The sequence below is a fragment of the Mustela lutreola genome, chromosome 15, assembly GCF_030435805.1.
Source record: "Mustela lutreola isolate mMusLut2 chromosome 15, mMusLut2.pri, whole genome shotgun sequence".
NCBI lineage: Eukaryota > Metazoa > Chordata > Mammalia > Carnivora > Mustelidae > Mustela > Mustela lutreola.
Window position 1 is genome coordinate 10,092,729 of NC_081304.1, and position 15,054 is coordinate 10,107,782.

The 15,054-nt window shown below is 41.9% G+C and overlaps 1 protein-coding gene across 12 annotated transcripts in view; it reads right to left on the reverse strand.

Moving 5' to 3' along the window:
* KCNJ16 (potassium inwardly rectifying channel subfamily J member 16) overlaps nt 1-15,054 on the reverse strand; it is an 88,135-nt gene that overhangs the window by 27,156 nt on the left and 45,925 nt on the right. For 3 of the 12 annotated variants that reach the window (XM_059148731.1, XM_059148737.1, XM_059148727.1), the window contains one exon: nt 8,638-8,749. The exons of 8 other annotated variants lie outside the window; for them this stretch is intronic. The gene's annotated coding sequence lies outside the window, so the exon portion shown is untranslated. Of the gene's footprint in view, nt 1-2,113; nt 2,479-8,637; nt 8,750-15,054 lie in introns of those variants that run through there. One more of the 12 variants, XM_059148736.1, reaches the window with a different exon arrangement.

Consider the following 15,054-nt stretch of genomic DNA (forward strand, 5'->3'; position numbering starts at 1 on the left):
TGGGCTCCTGGCTCATCAGGGAGCCTGCTTCTCCCTCTGCCTGCCCCTACCCCTGCTTGTGCGTGCGCTTGCTCTCTCTCTCTGTCAAGTAAATAAATAAAATCTTAAAAAATTAAATCTTCTTCTAAGAAGTGGCATTTATACATCATGGAATATTACTCAGCTACAAAAAAGAACAAAGCTTTTCCATTTGTAATGACGTGGATGGAGCTGGAGAGGATAATGCTAAGCAAAATAAGTCAGCCAGAGAAAGAGAAATACCATAAATTCCACTCATATGTGGAATTTAAGAAACAAAACCAATGAACAAAGGGGATAAAAAAAAGAAAGAGAGAGGGAAACCAAGAAAGAGACTCTTAAATGTGAGAACAGACTGGTAGTTACCAGAGGGGGGGTGGGTGGGTGGGGGGATGGGGGGAAATGGGTGATGGAGATGAAGGAGGGGACTGGCTGGGATGAGCACCAGGTGTTCTAGGCACGTGTTCAATCCCTTTGTCCCCCTGAAGCTAATATTGGACTGTACGTTAACTAACTGGAATTTAAGTAAAAACTTTTTAAAAAATGAATGGAATTCATTGCTATTATAACCGTTTTCTGTAAGAGTCACATTTAAGACTAAATTATGAATCTGTGTCCTTTATAAACCATTCAGCCTTCTGAGAGAATAAAATATAAGACATATAAATTGAGTCTACTTAATCTGACAGACTGATATATTAATAATGATAGATTTAATTTTATATGCATATAGCTTTTATAACTTTTATGGTACTACTGAGGAGGTGCATAAAATGTCCTCAACAGAATCATTGTAAATGTACAGAATATCCTAGACCTGGGTTTCTCAGTCTTCACATTTGAGCCAGATAATTCTTTGTTGTGGGAGGATGTTCTGTGCCTACAGGGTGTTTGGCAACATCCCTCCATTTTGTCCACTAGACTCCAACCCCTGATGTAACAGTCAAAAATGTGTCCATTGTCAGATGTCCCTTGGGGGGGGAAAATCACCTCACCTCCAGGTTGAGCGTCACTGTTCTAGACTCAAAGAGCTCAGTAGACAAGTTTTGTTCTTCATTAATGGAATCCATAGTAGAATAATGGACTCAAAAATTGGGAATGTAATTTCTATCATAAAATATAACAAATGTGAATTCCTTAAGGAGAAGGTACATAGGTAAAATGTGTGTAAAAGGTTATAGTGTTTTGAACATCGACTTTCACAGAACCTGTGCATATGTAGGTTCATAAGAAGAAAGATGGGCTTCAGAAGAATGGGTAGGGATAAAACACATTTCCATGGAAGGATGACTGCCAACCTTGGGTTTCAGAGAATCATATTAAGGTTGACTTAGTTCTTATCTTTACAGTAAGAGATGACATCCTAAGAGCTGAGATTTATAACCCTGTTGATTAGAAGATATCTCTAGCTACTTTATTAGGCACTCGTCCCTCAGTGCTCTCATCTATAAAAGATAATAGAAGAATCTTTCATGTAGCTCTCAGCAGGTAGAAACGAATGAGTATTGGAGAGGCACTTAAGAAATATCAGGCAGTAATATTTGCCATTTCTGTGCTGTTACATAACAGTCCAATTGGTAGACTGTGAAGAGAGATTCATGTGGTTTGGTAGATCAGAGTACAGGTTTCTTGTTGGCAAGAAGTCAAAAAAAATACGGAAAGCATTGGAGGAAACTGCATCGCTGAAGGGATGGGCAGAATCATTTGTGGTAAGCTTAGAGGTGTGTAAATGAAAGGCCTAGGAGAAAACCCCCACAAACGATTCTTACGATAATCCATATGATAATCTACCTGACTAATTCAGGGAAGTCACCATCTGAGATAGGGAAAAAATAGTCTGACTTCTATGTGGTACAGTATAGTAGGTACAATAGAGTAGGTAAGGGGTAGAACTGTTTATTTTAACCTGGTTTTCCGTACCCAGTGGACAATTTTGGGTAGTTTCCTGTAACCTCAGCCCCTGCTGAAACCATGCCTTCAGAGAGACCCAAACAATCTTCACAGGTGCCATTTTTGCTGGCCTAAGGGCTTCCTGTTATCCTAACCCTGGCTACTATAGGGTACAGAGAAAGTGCTCGAAGTCCCCGCTACTCACCGGTGTGTTCCTCTCCCACTGCTTATGGCAGGCTCTCCCACTATTTCTGATACTCAAATTATTTGACACTCATTGACTTATGTTCTTCTCTTTGGTCAAACTGTGCTGAAGTAGAGTATCCTAGTCGAGTTTTGGAATCAGAAATAAATCTGTGTAAGACGGTGAGCATGTATTTCCTCTCAAATTAGTGGTAATTATTTAATTTTCCAACTGAACATGAGGTTTCATAAGCTTTCTGTTTGGGGTTAATTTTTTTTTTTTTAATTCAAAGGAATTATTTTCCCAGCTGATTGTTGTACTAATTACAAAACACACGTTACCAAGCAAAGACCCCCTTGGAAATTGCCAAAATAGACGTCTGAGTCACATGCCGTGAGAGGAGGCTTCAACTCAAAATATGAATCCTCAAGAGAGCATTAACACAACAAGACATCATTTCTTGAGTTTTTCTACCAGATCCCCTGGAGCTGACCCTGTATCTCTGAGTATTGTCATTGACAAGGAGCTCACTGAGCCCTCATTTGTTCTGTTCCTGTTTTAAGATGAGTCAAGCCACCAATGAGGAAGTCCTTCCTTAAACTCAGATAAAATGTCTCCCCTTAGCTTTCACAAGGCTTTCCTGTCCTCCTGTTGTGCCTCTGAAAAACAAGTCTTGTACTACTTCCGACAGCAAATTCTTCAGACAATGTCAGATAGAAATCTTCCATTTGTTTCTTCCTACCTCAGTCTTCGCTTTTTCCAGTGAAAAAATCTCCAAAACCACCAACTATTTCTGGTTTGCACGGTGTGTATTTAATTTGTCACTCCTGAAAGCGTAAAAGGTGGGGACAAACACTAAAATGACCAGTCACTAAGACAACAGGGGTCAACCAGGACTGCAGAGATATTTAGTCAACTTATTTATAAGCAACGATGGGCTGGCAAATTTTAATAGGGCTCTCTGAGGAAAACAAAGGACTGCCCAGTAGAGTTTACCAACTTCCGTAGTGTAAATGCTCTAACTGTGGTTGATTTCAAGTGACCAATGTGATGTCTCAGAAGGTGAGGTTGATAAGGGGTTCCTGGGTCTCCTCCTGGGCTGGTAGAAACTGCTCACCCAGAGTGCTGTAAGATAAGCTCGGCTTTCATATCTGTTCAATGTTCTGGTTGTTCTCCTCTGAAGGTCTCTTTTAACACATGATATATTTTTAATTCATAATTACCGAGGTGATGTTTGACCAGCCCAGAGTCAGTCCAGATTCCACTCAAAACTCTACTTCAAAGGTCCAATTCCCTCAAAATTCAACGTCAAACTGTCAATGAATGGGGGAAGTACACCATGTCACAGAGAAACCCTCTAGTCTCTAATATTTGGATCAGAAAAGAAAAACTAGTATCTCCACTGAAAATAAAATCAACTGCAAAATTGATATATTAGGGGTACCTTCTCATTAAATTATATACACCACTTAGCAATTATTATATACCACTAAGCTTAAGTATAGGTACCACTAAGTTGTGTGTGTGTTTTTAATGGAATGGAAAACTGCATTAAAAATAACTGCAGGAGGGATACTGCAAAACGTGATTTAAAGTTTTAAATGTTTCCATATAATTCAGCAAGCATGTATCAAGTCCTTATTGTGCATTAAAGAAAACTATAAATATTCTACTTAAAATTCCACAATGAGGGGCACCTAGGTGGCTCCACCGGGTAAGCATCTTACTCTTGATTTTGGCTCGGGTCATGCTCTCAGGGCCGTGAGATGGAGCCCCACATCGGGCTCTGCACCGGGCCTGGAGCCTGCTTAACATTCTCTCTCTCCCTTTGCCACTCCCCAACCTCTAAAAAAAATCCAAAACAACCACAAACAAACGAACAAAACAAAACCCCCCAAATTCCACAGTGAATAAATTTGTTTTCTTGTTTAGCCGTTTTCACTCTTGGATAGGCTCCTACTTCCTTTAAAGCCACGGATATGTTTGTTTTTGTTCTCCAGTGAATCCGCTCTGCAGTAGGGACTCGTGAGTCCCGTTTCCCCAAGGGTGTAATCTCCACCCTTACTCTATTCATACCGCATGCAACTGGTTGAGAGAAACTGTGTTAGTGCTGAATAAGCATTCGCAGGAAAAATAAAAATGCTTCTTTGGCTCCATCCTGGATGTAGGATGGCGAGACGCATGAGAAAGACAGAGCTGGGGTGGTGAGCAGTACCCGGTAAGTCAGGTTGAAGAATGTTGCTTGTTCTAAGGAAGAATTAAAGGCTTCTGATCGAGGGAGTAAGCCAATCTGATTAGCACTTAGAGAAGATATTCTGGCGGTGCTGGTGGGAATGGATTGGCCAGACATCTGATAGGGGAGGCAGGAAGAGAGGTATTGCGTAACCCAGGGAACTACAGCAAAGGGAACAGATCGGAGAGATCTTTGGGAGTCTGAATCTACAAGGATCTGAAATCCACTGGGGAAAAGACAGGGAAAGGAGGAGCTCCCTCGTGGAAGGATGGGGAACAGTCAGGGATGCGCCCAGGGAAAGAACGCAGATGCGGTTGGAATCAAGCCTCCAGGCTGGGTTGCAACAGGTTTGTGACTTTATCCTCTGGTTAGATAAAGAGACCGTGGGGCGAGGAGACAGAATAAAGAGATTGAAGGAGAATGGAGAACATTTGAAACAGCCACGGCAGGGAAGTTGAGACATAGGTGATGTGGGGCTGCACCAAGGGCCCCTTCCTTAGTGACATTACATCAAGGATCTATGAGCGTACCTGTACTGTGAGAAAGTGTTCCGGATGTCCCCAATAGGTCATCCCACTTCCCTCAAATGACCTGGCCTCTAATTTCTTTCTTCCCTATTTTTTTAAAATATTTTATTTATTTATTTGACAGAGAGAGACACTGTGAGAGAAGAAACACAAGCAGCAGGGGTCGGAGAGGGAGAAGGCGGCTTCCCACCGAGCAGGGAGCCCGATGCAGGGCTTGATCCCAGGACCCTGGCATGATGACCTGAGCCAAAGGCAGATGCTTTACGACTGAGCCACTCAGGCACCCCCTGTTCCTCTAATTTCTAATGAAACCTACCATACATAACAAAAGCTTCATGACTGAAGAATTTTAACAAGGTAAATCATTCCAGTCTTTATTTCCAGATTGACTACTAAATGGCTTTTGTGACAAAAACAGTGAAATTCCCACAAGTATTTACTCTGAAAACGTTGGCTGGAGACCCCCCGATCTCCACCCCAAACAAATCCCGGACATAAGCGAGGAGACAGGAACACTGAGGCAACACAATCCACGCGGTCCTTCTGAGGAACTCCGAAATTCAGTCAAGGACCAAACCCCACGAGGTCATGTCTCATTTGGGATTAAATGGTTAACTCTGATTCTGTGATTATATTAAGAAAAACACACACAAAGTGCCCAAGAGTTTTTCCTTTGCTTGATTCAGAAATTAAATGTGCTCATGGCATGTCTGTAAAATGAACATTTCAGTGTCAGGTGTTTTCTTTGACTGTAATAGAATGTAGACGAGAAGAGAGGATGCGCTACCTTCTTCGGCAAGCTGTGCCGTGTGCCTTACAGCACCTCCAGAGTTAACCAATTTTATTTTATTTTATTTTAATTCATTTATTTGACACACAGAGAGAGATCCCAAGTAGGCAGAGAGGCAGGCAGAGAGAGAGGAGGAAGCAGGCTCCCCGCTGAGCAGAGAGCCTGATGCGGGCCTCAATCCCAGAACCCCAGGATCATGACCTGAGCTGAAGGCAGAGGCTTTAACCCACTGAGTCACCCAGGCACCCCAAGAGTTAACCAATTTTAAATGTAGTTTTGTCTACACTCTAAGAAACAAAGTTGATACCCAAAAATCTTAACCAAACTCACTAGCTGTTACTAGCTCAACCAGCAGAGGCCATTGAGAAGGCAAAGGTCAAAACATCCTTGATTGCCTCAGGCCAAGTCAGTCCAGCTCTGAGAGGCTTGGTTTTTAATGCAGCAGAAGGTGTACATCAGCTGAATTATGAAGACGACTGCCTTCACTCTCCATATGAGGTCATGCATATATTGTCTTGGAACAGTGCTTATCTGATATGTAACACAATTGGAAAACTGAGCAAGTCGCCAGCAATTTCTAAATCTTGGCTTGAAATAGTCCGTGTTGAGGCCCCTGGATGGCTCAATTAAGTGTCCAACTCTTGATTTCAGCTCAGGTCATGATCTCAGGGTCCTGGGATTGAGCCCCACATCAGGCATCCTGCTCTGGGGGGGAGTCCAGTCATCTCCCTCTCCCTTGGGCACATCCCACCTCACACTCGTGCTCTCTCTCTCTCTCTAAAATAAATAAATAACTCTTTAAAAAAAAAGAAATGTTCTATGTTGTCACATAAGCTATAAAGAAGATTGTTCATTGGAACTATGAACATCTATTTTGAATAATAATGGCTCTCACTTATTAATACATATTACATACTGGGATTTCAGTAACTGTTTTACAAAAATTCTGTTTTAATTCTTGTGCAACCCATAGGATATAGGTGCTAAAATCATTAGCAATTCTTAAATAAGCCAACCGAGACTTAAGTATGGTAAAAGACTCTCCTCAAAGTCACAGGATGAATGACATTTATTGGTAGGATTTGAATTGAAATCTTGTAATATCAAAGATCACATGCTTTTCAGCTAATCAAGGCAAAAATTGACCTTCTCAAAGACAGAGAGCCAATTTGATCCCACCACAGGAAGTGTCCATTACACCTGACCGGTTCCACAGAGAAAAGAACCACATGAACCAGACTGTATGCAAGAGACTCACAAGCAGTGAGATGTTTGCTGTAATGACTTAGAAGTAAGAGTGAATAATACAAATGCCAGACCATCACAGATCTGAGCTAAGTTGAAGGAATCTTGATTTAAGCATGAACCAATTCTAATCATTTTTCTGGTTGTCCGATTATTGGCACTATACTCAATATCCAGTGGCCCTAAATGGTTTACCAGACTTGGGTATAGCTCATCTTGCCATTTAAAGGTTTCTATACAGAAATTATAATAAATATTACAGAAATAAACAAAGATTACCCAAATGACAATCAAGCAGGGGGTACCATTCAGGGGCTGCGATAGCAAGGCAGTCAGCCATCACTTGTGTTTGACAGAGACTCAAAGAGAGGCAAAAGATCAGGGAAGCTTCATAGTGAAAATGGAAAAAAAAGATATGATCAGAGGTTACTGACGAGGGAAGCTAGAATCAGGTTAACTAGAAGCAAGACATTCTCTGTGATTAGTTTGGGAAGCAAGTTTTGCTTTCTCTGGTTTGGTTCTAAGAAGCAGGGGGAAAGATTGGGATGTTGGAAGTCAATAACCAAGTCTAGACCATTTGGGGCTCACCGATCCAAAGATGGTGGTTTTTCACCTGGCTATTTGTTACAAAGGCTATGGGTCACAGCTGTATTATCATCCATGGTCTTGGCCATTGTCACTTTGTATACCCAGCCTCCAAAACAAGCACCACAACATGGTGATACATGAAAGGTGGGACAAGCTACTTTAACCAAAATATAGATTCTTGAAACTCTAGCCTCCACACCAATACTTGTAAATCGGTTCATTTCTGATTAAAACTCCCAAAGTAAAGTATTCAAACTCCTCCATTATAGGACTCAAAAAAATAAAAAATGCATTTGATCACTCTTTTTTTTTTTTTTTTTTTAAGGACTGCTGGGCTTTCTTACAAATCTAATTATCTATTAGCTAAATATTAATGCTGGGTTGATGTAAATATAATAAAATCTCCTCCGTCTTAATAAAAACTATTGTAACAAATACCCAGTGATGATGGTTTTTCTATGGAGAAATTGGATGACCTTGTAGTATAGAATCTTGAGGACAACACTTCCTGCCATCTCTCAGAACTGGTAAACTCTAGCATGTTGATACATCATGTTCTTAGACACATGGTATTTTACCTACTTTGTTTTACTTTAAATGGGACTCTAGGGATATCCGGGTGGCTCAGTCCTTAAGCATCTGCCTTCAGCTCAGATCATGATCCCAGGGTCCTGGGATCAAGCACCGCATCGGGCTCCCCGCTCTGTGGGAAGCCTGCTTCTCCTTTTCCTACTCCCCCTGCTTGTGTTCCCTCTCTCGCTGTGTCTCTCCCTATGAAATAAATAAATAAAATCTTTTTTAAAAAGTGACTCTATTTTAACAGTCCAAAATTATTTTAAACCTTGGTGGTGGAGGGGGACAGTGTATAATAAATTTCAGCCTTGATAAATCTACTGAATCAAATCTGTTTTAGCCACAAAAAGGAAGGTAGACGTATTTTACCACTTTCCCTACCTTTTCTCCATGCTCTTCTGTGGCTTCTTACATCGTTGGGTGGTAGAGTGTACTGGATGGGTGTTGGGACTTGACCATTTTGCCAGCCCATGCTTTCAGTCTAGATGGTGACTACTCATACAGTCAGTACACACTTTTCCTAATTGTTAGCCATGCGAGTTCTTTGGATTTTTGCGACTCTTTCAAAGTCACAAATGCCAACACTCACCTATCAACAGTCTTGGCAGCTTGTTGATGCTTTCTTTCCCAGAAGGATTTATTTGATAGTCTCACCCACACACACACACCCTCCACTGTTTGAAAATATTGTAATTACTGCCCTGAAAATAAAGACCAAAAGACAGGCTTAGCCAAAAGAGCTGAGTCTGTTATTCCATGCAGACATGACTTAAAGGTTACTTTTATTTTCACTTTGATTTTTCCAAAGCCTTAAGTAAATGCAAATGTGACTATTGTTATTTCTCTTTAGGCTAGGAAATCTGGAAAATATAGAGGAAGCTTCAGGACATACGGGTGTCTGGGGCGCAAGAGAAATGATGGAAGAAAATCTGAGTCATGAGTTCTTGCGTCAATACCCATATCCTTATTTTCTCCATGTTTATAGGGTAACTATTTCTGAGAATCCTTCACGTCTTTCATCTTTCCTCAATCTACAGTGGTTTGTTCCTTTTATTTTCCCTCTTCATTTGGCCTTTCTTTTCCTCTCTATGAGATACCTTCTGCCATTTTGTTCATCACCAGCATTAAGGTGGCCTGCTTACCGACAAAAATTCAAATTCTCATCATCATAGCAAATGACAAAGGAGCAGTCAGGCCGTGCCCCTTCAAGAAGTGAAAGATTCAAAACAATAAGTGGAAAAATAAATGCTTCCATCTAATATTCTCTAACCATTTTATAATGGCTGACAGAAGCAAAAGGCACGATAACAGAAAGAATGGCAAGAGAAGGAAAGGAAGGTCATCCTTCATGGCAGTGTGCTTTCAGCGTGTTTCTGAGGAAAGCGTGGAGTCTCTCCATTTTTGCCATCCTTGTCTGGTATGGGTTCGACTGAGTTCTCCCAGAAAGACATGTTGAAGTCCTCACCTCTGGCACCTGGAAATAGGGTCTTCACAGATGTAATCAAATTAAAAGGAGGTCATTAGTTTAGGTCCTCGTCCAGTATGACTGGTGTTGTCCACCCAGAGAGAAGAGTAACAGGTGAAAACAGAGGTAGAGGTTGGTGTGCCATTGCCAGAAGCAAGGAGCCTTGGGCTACCAGAAGTTGAAGAGGGAAACAGGATCCTCCTCCCGAGGCTGTGGTAGGAGAGTAACCTCGATTTCAGACTCTGGGCTTCCCAAACTTTGAGAGAAGACATTTCTGTTTTAAACCACCCATTTACAGCAGCCTGAAGAAACTAATGCAACACCCATACTTGCATTTGAAAGGTGATTTCACACCTTCTAGAATTTTCTCCCATCTGCTCCTTTGTCTCTGAGGGATCTTCTACTACCTTTGCATCAATGGACTAGTAAATAGTTCTGTCATTTCCAACCATAAAGCCAGCTGCCTCACAGAAAGCCAAAGTCCAAGTTTGTTTAGATACTGAGCTCACTCTCTGGTTGTGACATATCACATTCCCAAGAGGAGATGGAAATCTTAAAAAGTTGCTCTTCAACTTTCCCTGCCATCAAGAGATCGCTGGCTGTCTATTTCCTGGGGTGGGGAGGCGGGGTTGAGTCTGCTTATGGAGTTGATTTCATAATTTTGAACAGACAGGCTAAAGGGAGCAAGCACATTTTGGGAAGACATTATTTAAGTAATTTTGATTCTATATGAAAACAAAGACTCATAAAACAATAAAAACTAAATCCAGAATAGGAGTACCCTGCTGGGTTTCACCTAAGTGTTCTTTTAAATAGCTACATTAGCATTCTGTTATTTATGAGGTAGACCAAATTTTAGATTTTTTAGTATTGTAGAATGCCTGTTTTCCTGGCCTCTGGATGAGGCTCTGCTTAAACAGTACAAGTGACCAGTCCTCCCCCAACTGCCTCAGATGAACCCTCACCCAGGCCCCCAGAGTATATTTTACACATTAACATTACTCATTGTACAGGTCTGTGCACCCAGACCTGTACAAATTAAATGTAAATATTATATGAAAAAGTAAAAGAAGAGAGTAGTGTCTCTTCATGGGATAGATCAGGAGGATTTGAGAGTATAGGCTAAAATCAAGCAAAAAGGCCCTTCTGTAATCTTACAAAGAAAGCCCTGTGTGGGCAACAGCAAGAAAATGAAAACCCACCTGGAGTAATATAACAAAGAAGCAGGCCAGCAACCAACAGAACAGATAAAATCAGAACATCAAAAAGAGGGGTGTGTGTGCCTGTGTGTTGGGGGGATAGAGTGAGGTGCCTCGGGGAAGGAAGGCTCCAAATAAAATAACTAACTTAATGTAACTTGTCTACAGTGGATCCTATCAAGGAGAAAATTCTACTCTGTATCCCGTCTCAGCCTCACTTTTCTCTTCTTTGCCTCAAATGAGCAAATGAGCTATTTGCTAGGCCTTTCCCTGCTTCCACGATTCAGACTAGGTAACAGGCTGTTCACCAAGGTATGATTTCTAAGGCATCATGCCCCTCCACAAGAAGTTCGCAAGCTATTTAGAAGACAAGATGTAAGAAACGGAAAATGACGACTTGAATCGTAGTCTCATTTCGGTCTTGCTTTGGTTGACCGTCCAGTGAGGGGGGACAGGGTCATGGATGAAGGTCAAGTGAGTAGAAGAGGAAACAGTCAAAGGAGGGCAGGCTCCGGGTTGGTTCAATTCAAATTCATGTGTCAGGTGTCATGCAAAAGGTGGATTTGTCTAGAAGTCTGAAAGACATGCGGGATAAGAAAGAGTCGAATAGGAGAGGACTGAAGTTCTCCAGATGGGAGCACGGGACGCAGCATTTTTATAAAGCGAGAAACCTGGATTCATAAAAGAGAAGTAGTCGCTGAGAACAGGAAAACATTACGTTGGGCCCCCAAATGGCAAAGCTTTAATCTGCTTGGATAGAGACCTTGAATGTTTTTGTTTGTTTGTTTGTTTGTTTGTTTTAGTAGCCATATATCTCTTTATTTTTTTATAAGATTTTATTTATTTATTTGACAGACAGAGATCACAAGCAGGCAGAGAGGCAGGCAGAGAGAGAGGGGGGAAACAGGCTCCCTACCAAGCAGGGAGCCAGACACTGGGCTAGATCCCAGGGCCCTGAGATCATGACCAGAGCCAAAGGCAGAGGCTTAACCCACTGAGCCACCCAGGTACCCCATTAGCCATATATCTCTTAAAGAACATTTCTGAGGGTGCCTGAGTGGCTCAGTGGTTAAGCATCTGACTCTTGATTTTGGTTCAAGTCATGATCTCAGGGTCATGGGACGGAGCCCTGTGTCAGGCTCTGTGCTCACCCGGGAGTCATCCTGGGATTTTCTCTCCCTCTCCCTCTCCCTCTGCCCCTCCCTGTACCTGCTCCTGCACGTTCTCTCTTTCTCTAGGAAAAAGTATTTCTGAACAAGGTTTTGGTCATGTTTCTGACAATGCAGGCAATGAGGAATGGATGACCCTTCCATTATTCAGGTGTTGTGTTTGACCAACTTTGCAAAATTATACCATACACATTCTTGGTCACCCAAGTGGATGAATCACAGCTTATTGGAGAGAGATTATAGAATTTGATAATTCAAGATGACAGCCACAGACTTTTAAATGTCTTTAAACTTATGAATATGCTAAATGCTCCCAGTGAATTTAACTCGATCTGTAAGTAGGACTGTGTACCTAAATTAGGTCCATAATTCAGCCCAGAAAAGGAAAGGATCTGGGAAAATGACATCCGAGTGTTTTCATTAACCTCAATTGCCCATATAATGTGTGCGTTTTCAACCAGCCAAAGTGTAACAAAGATGATCTGTTCTCTCCCAGTGAAAGATCGGTGAGAAGGCACATAGTGTTTTTAGGTAGACTTTTCCCCCTTATCTTAGAGCTCTCAAGCCTCAGAATTTTTTTTCAAGGGAAACACAAAAAAACCCCGAACAATGAATCCTTTCAACTACAGAATCCCTGTGATCAGCCTTTCCATGGCTGACCCTTTGGACAGGAGCAGAGACAGCAGGTTCTGCCTGGGTTGCGTGGCCCCGTTTTACCAGCACAAATGCTTGGGCAGGGAAATACCTAAGTAATTATATCCAAGGAGGAGCCTAAAAATATAAATGCTGAGCAAATGACTGAGTAGCTTTTTTTTTTTTTTTTTTTTTTTTTGCAGGGCAAGGGAATAGCTGAGGCCGAACAGACGTGGCCACCACCGGTTTCCCTCCTCTGAGATGTCCTTGCATAAGTGCCAGTGCATCAGGGCTGGACCCAGCGATGGGAGCAGTTACCGCGAGAACAAGGAAGGCTGGCAGAGCGTTTCAGGGTGATGTAACTGGAGATTCTGAGCAGAGTTAGTCAGAGCCCTGTGTTCTCTGTAAATACTGGAGTAACTAGCTTTTAATCTTTTTATCGACACGCGGCATTGGTAAACAGAGATAGGGAAAACCTTCTGAAATAATGTTACCTGCACTTGTAAAATCTAGTTTATACCTAAATATTTCCCCTTCTTCCCAGTGAGGTAAGCTACTCTATTAGTGTGCCCTCGGATGACAGACTGCCGCAGTGATGGAAACCCTGTAGGGGTTTAGGAACAGAAAGGCTTTTAAGGTTTTTAGGGTTTTTGTTTTTCTCACTGCCTGCACCCCCCCCACCCCCGGCCCAAGTTAGGAATCCCACCTTTGGGAACTATGGAGAAAAATAAGTGACCAAAAAAACCATGGCTTAGGGTGGTTGTTTCTCTTCAAACTTCAGGAATTTAAGTTGAAAGCAGGTAACTCCTGCTCCCTTCCTGATAGTGAAGACCCATGTACAAATTATGTGAGGCTCTTAATTCCATCTAAAACCAAGAACTTGGGTGGCCAGTTGATGTGGCTTGAGCACCAGAATTTCAAGAACACCTCCTACCTGGCTTCCCCACAAGCCCTGAGCATACAACATAGTACCTGGAACATGAGAGGTATTTAACAGGTGTTCTCTACTTTAAAAGGTCCAGGAAGAGGACAAACAGGGGAATCAAAGAGAAATTGACTGAATTTACTGGCCCATATCTACATACTCCATAAGCCTACCTAAGACCAACTTTCGTATATTTGGGTGAACACAGGCTAAAAAATGTTTTCATTGAGTTTCAAAATGCATACACACACACACATACACACACACACACACACACACAAAACTGAACAAGAGAGCATGAGCTGAATTGCAGGAAGGGAAGAAAGAGCATCCCAAGGAGATTCGCCAACAAATGCAGAGTGCGGGGCTCGATCTCACAACCCTGAGATCATGACCTGAGCCAAAGTCAAGATTCAGACGCTTAATCGCCTAAACCACCAGGTGCCCCCAGATATATAAACTTTAAGTAATTCAAGCCACAGAAAGACATTTGGCCATTGGACGAAGCTATCATGAACAATTGCCAGAATCACATAAATAAAAATCAAATGAAATGATAGTGACAAAGATAGACCCCGCCCCTCTCTGATTTTTAACTAAAAATCACTTGGCTTCCTTGATTTCCTTTCAATGGCAGCTACTAACTACTTTGGACATAGCCAAAGTATACCATCATTTACCCACGATTTAGAAATTGTTAGAACTATTTCTCTAAACTCCGGGTTTGGAGAAAAGTGCTGCAGTCAAGAAGGGTGATCACTTCACGGCTGTTACCACATTTATGGAATGAGCTGGAATGAACTCTTGCAATAAAATTCAGTTCCTTGGGAATGTCAACATTTCTCAAGTGTCTGTCTACCATGGGCTGTGTGACATTTATAAGAGCTACCATGGACCCAGCTGGAAGACAAGACAGAACTTCTACAGTGGTGATATGCTTTGGTCTAGACCCCTGGTTTTCAAAACCGTATTGATCAGAATCACTTGCAGGGATGGTGAGGAAGAAAGATGCTGAACTCCAGCCCCAGAGATGCTTATTTGCTGGGTCTGAGGTGGAGCCTGAGAATCTGCATTTTGCATAAGTTCCCGGGCAATTCTGAAGCTGCTAGTCCCAGACCACACTTGGAGAACCACTACAGGTCTCATGTGGCAGAATTAAGATTAAACCCCAGGTCGGTCTGATACAGAAATGCAAACTGATACCTGACAAGACACCTGCTAGCCTCCTAAGATTTCTCTAGCGCAGAGATGGAAGAGGTGAGGAAGCATGGGTACATGAAAGAGAAATGGATCTGGAGGCAAACCCCGGAGGCGGAGTTCCCCTGCTGGCCCTGTACGGGCCCATTGCTTAATTTGCCTGATCCTTACTATTTCCATCAGTATGCGAAGAATTCTCCAGTATTCCCAGTACTCTTGCCAAGGTGTTCTGAAGACAAAACATGATCTTTGCTGTCAAAGCATTTTTAAGCTTTGAAATGCGACCACTAGTGTTGTTTTATGATACTCATTAGGAATCCAAAAAAAAAAAAAAAAAAAAAAAAAAGCAGGAATAAAGGTGAACCAAACAAGAAAAACAAAAACATGCCCATGAATGATCTGGTCTTTAGTTTAAAAG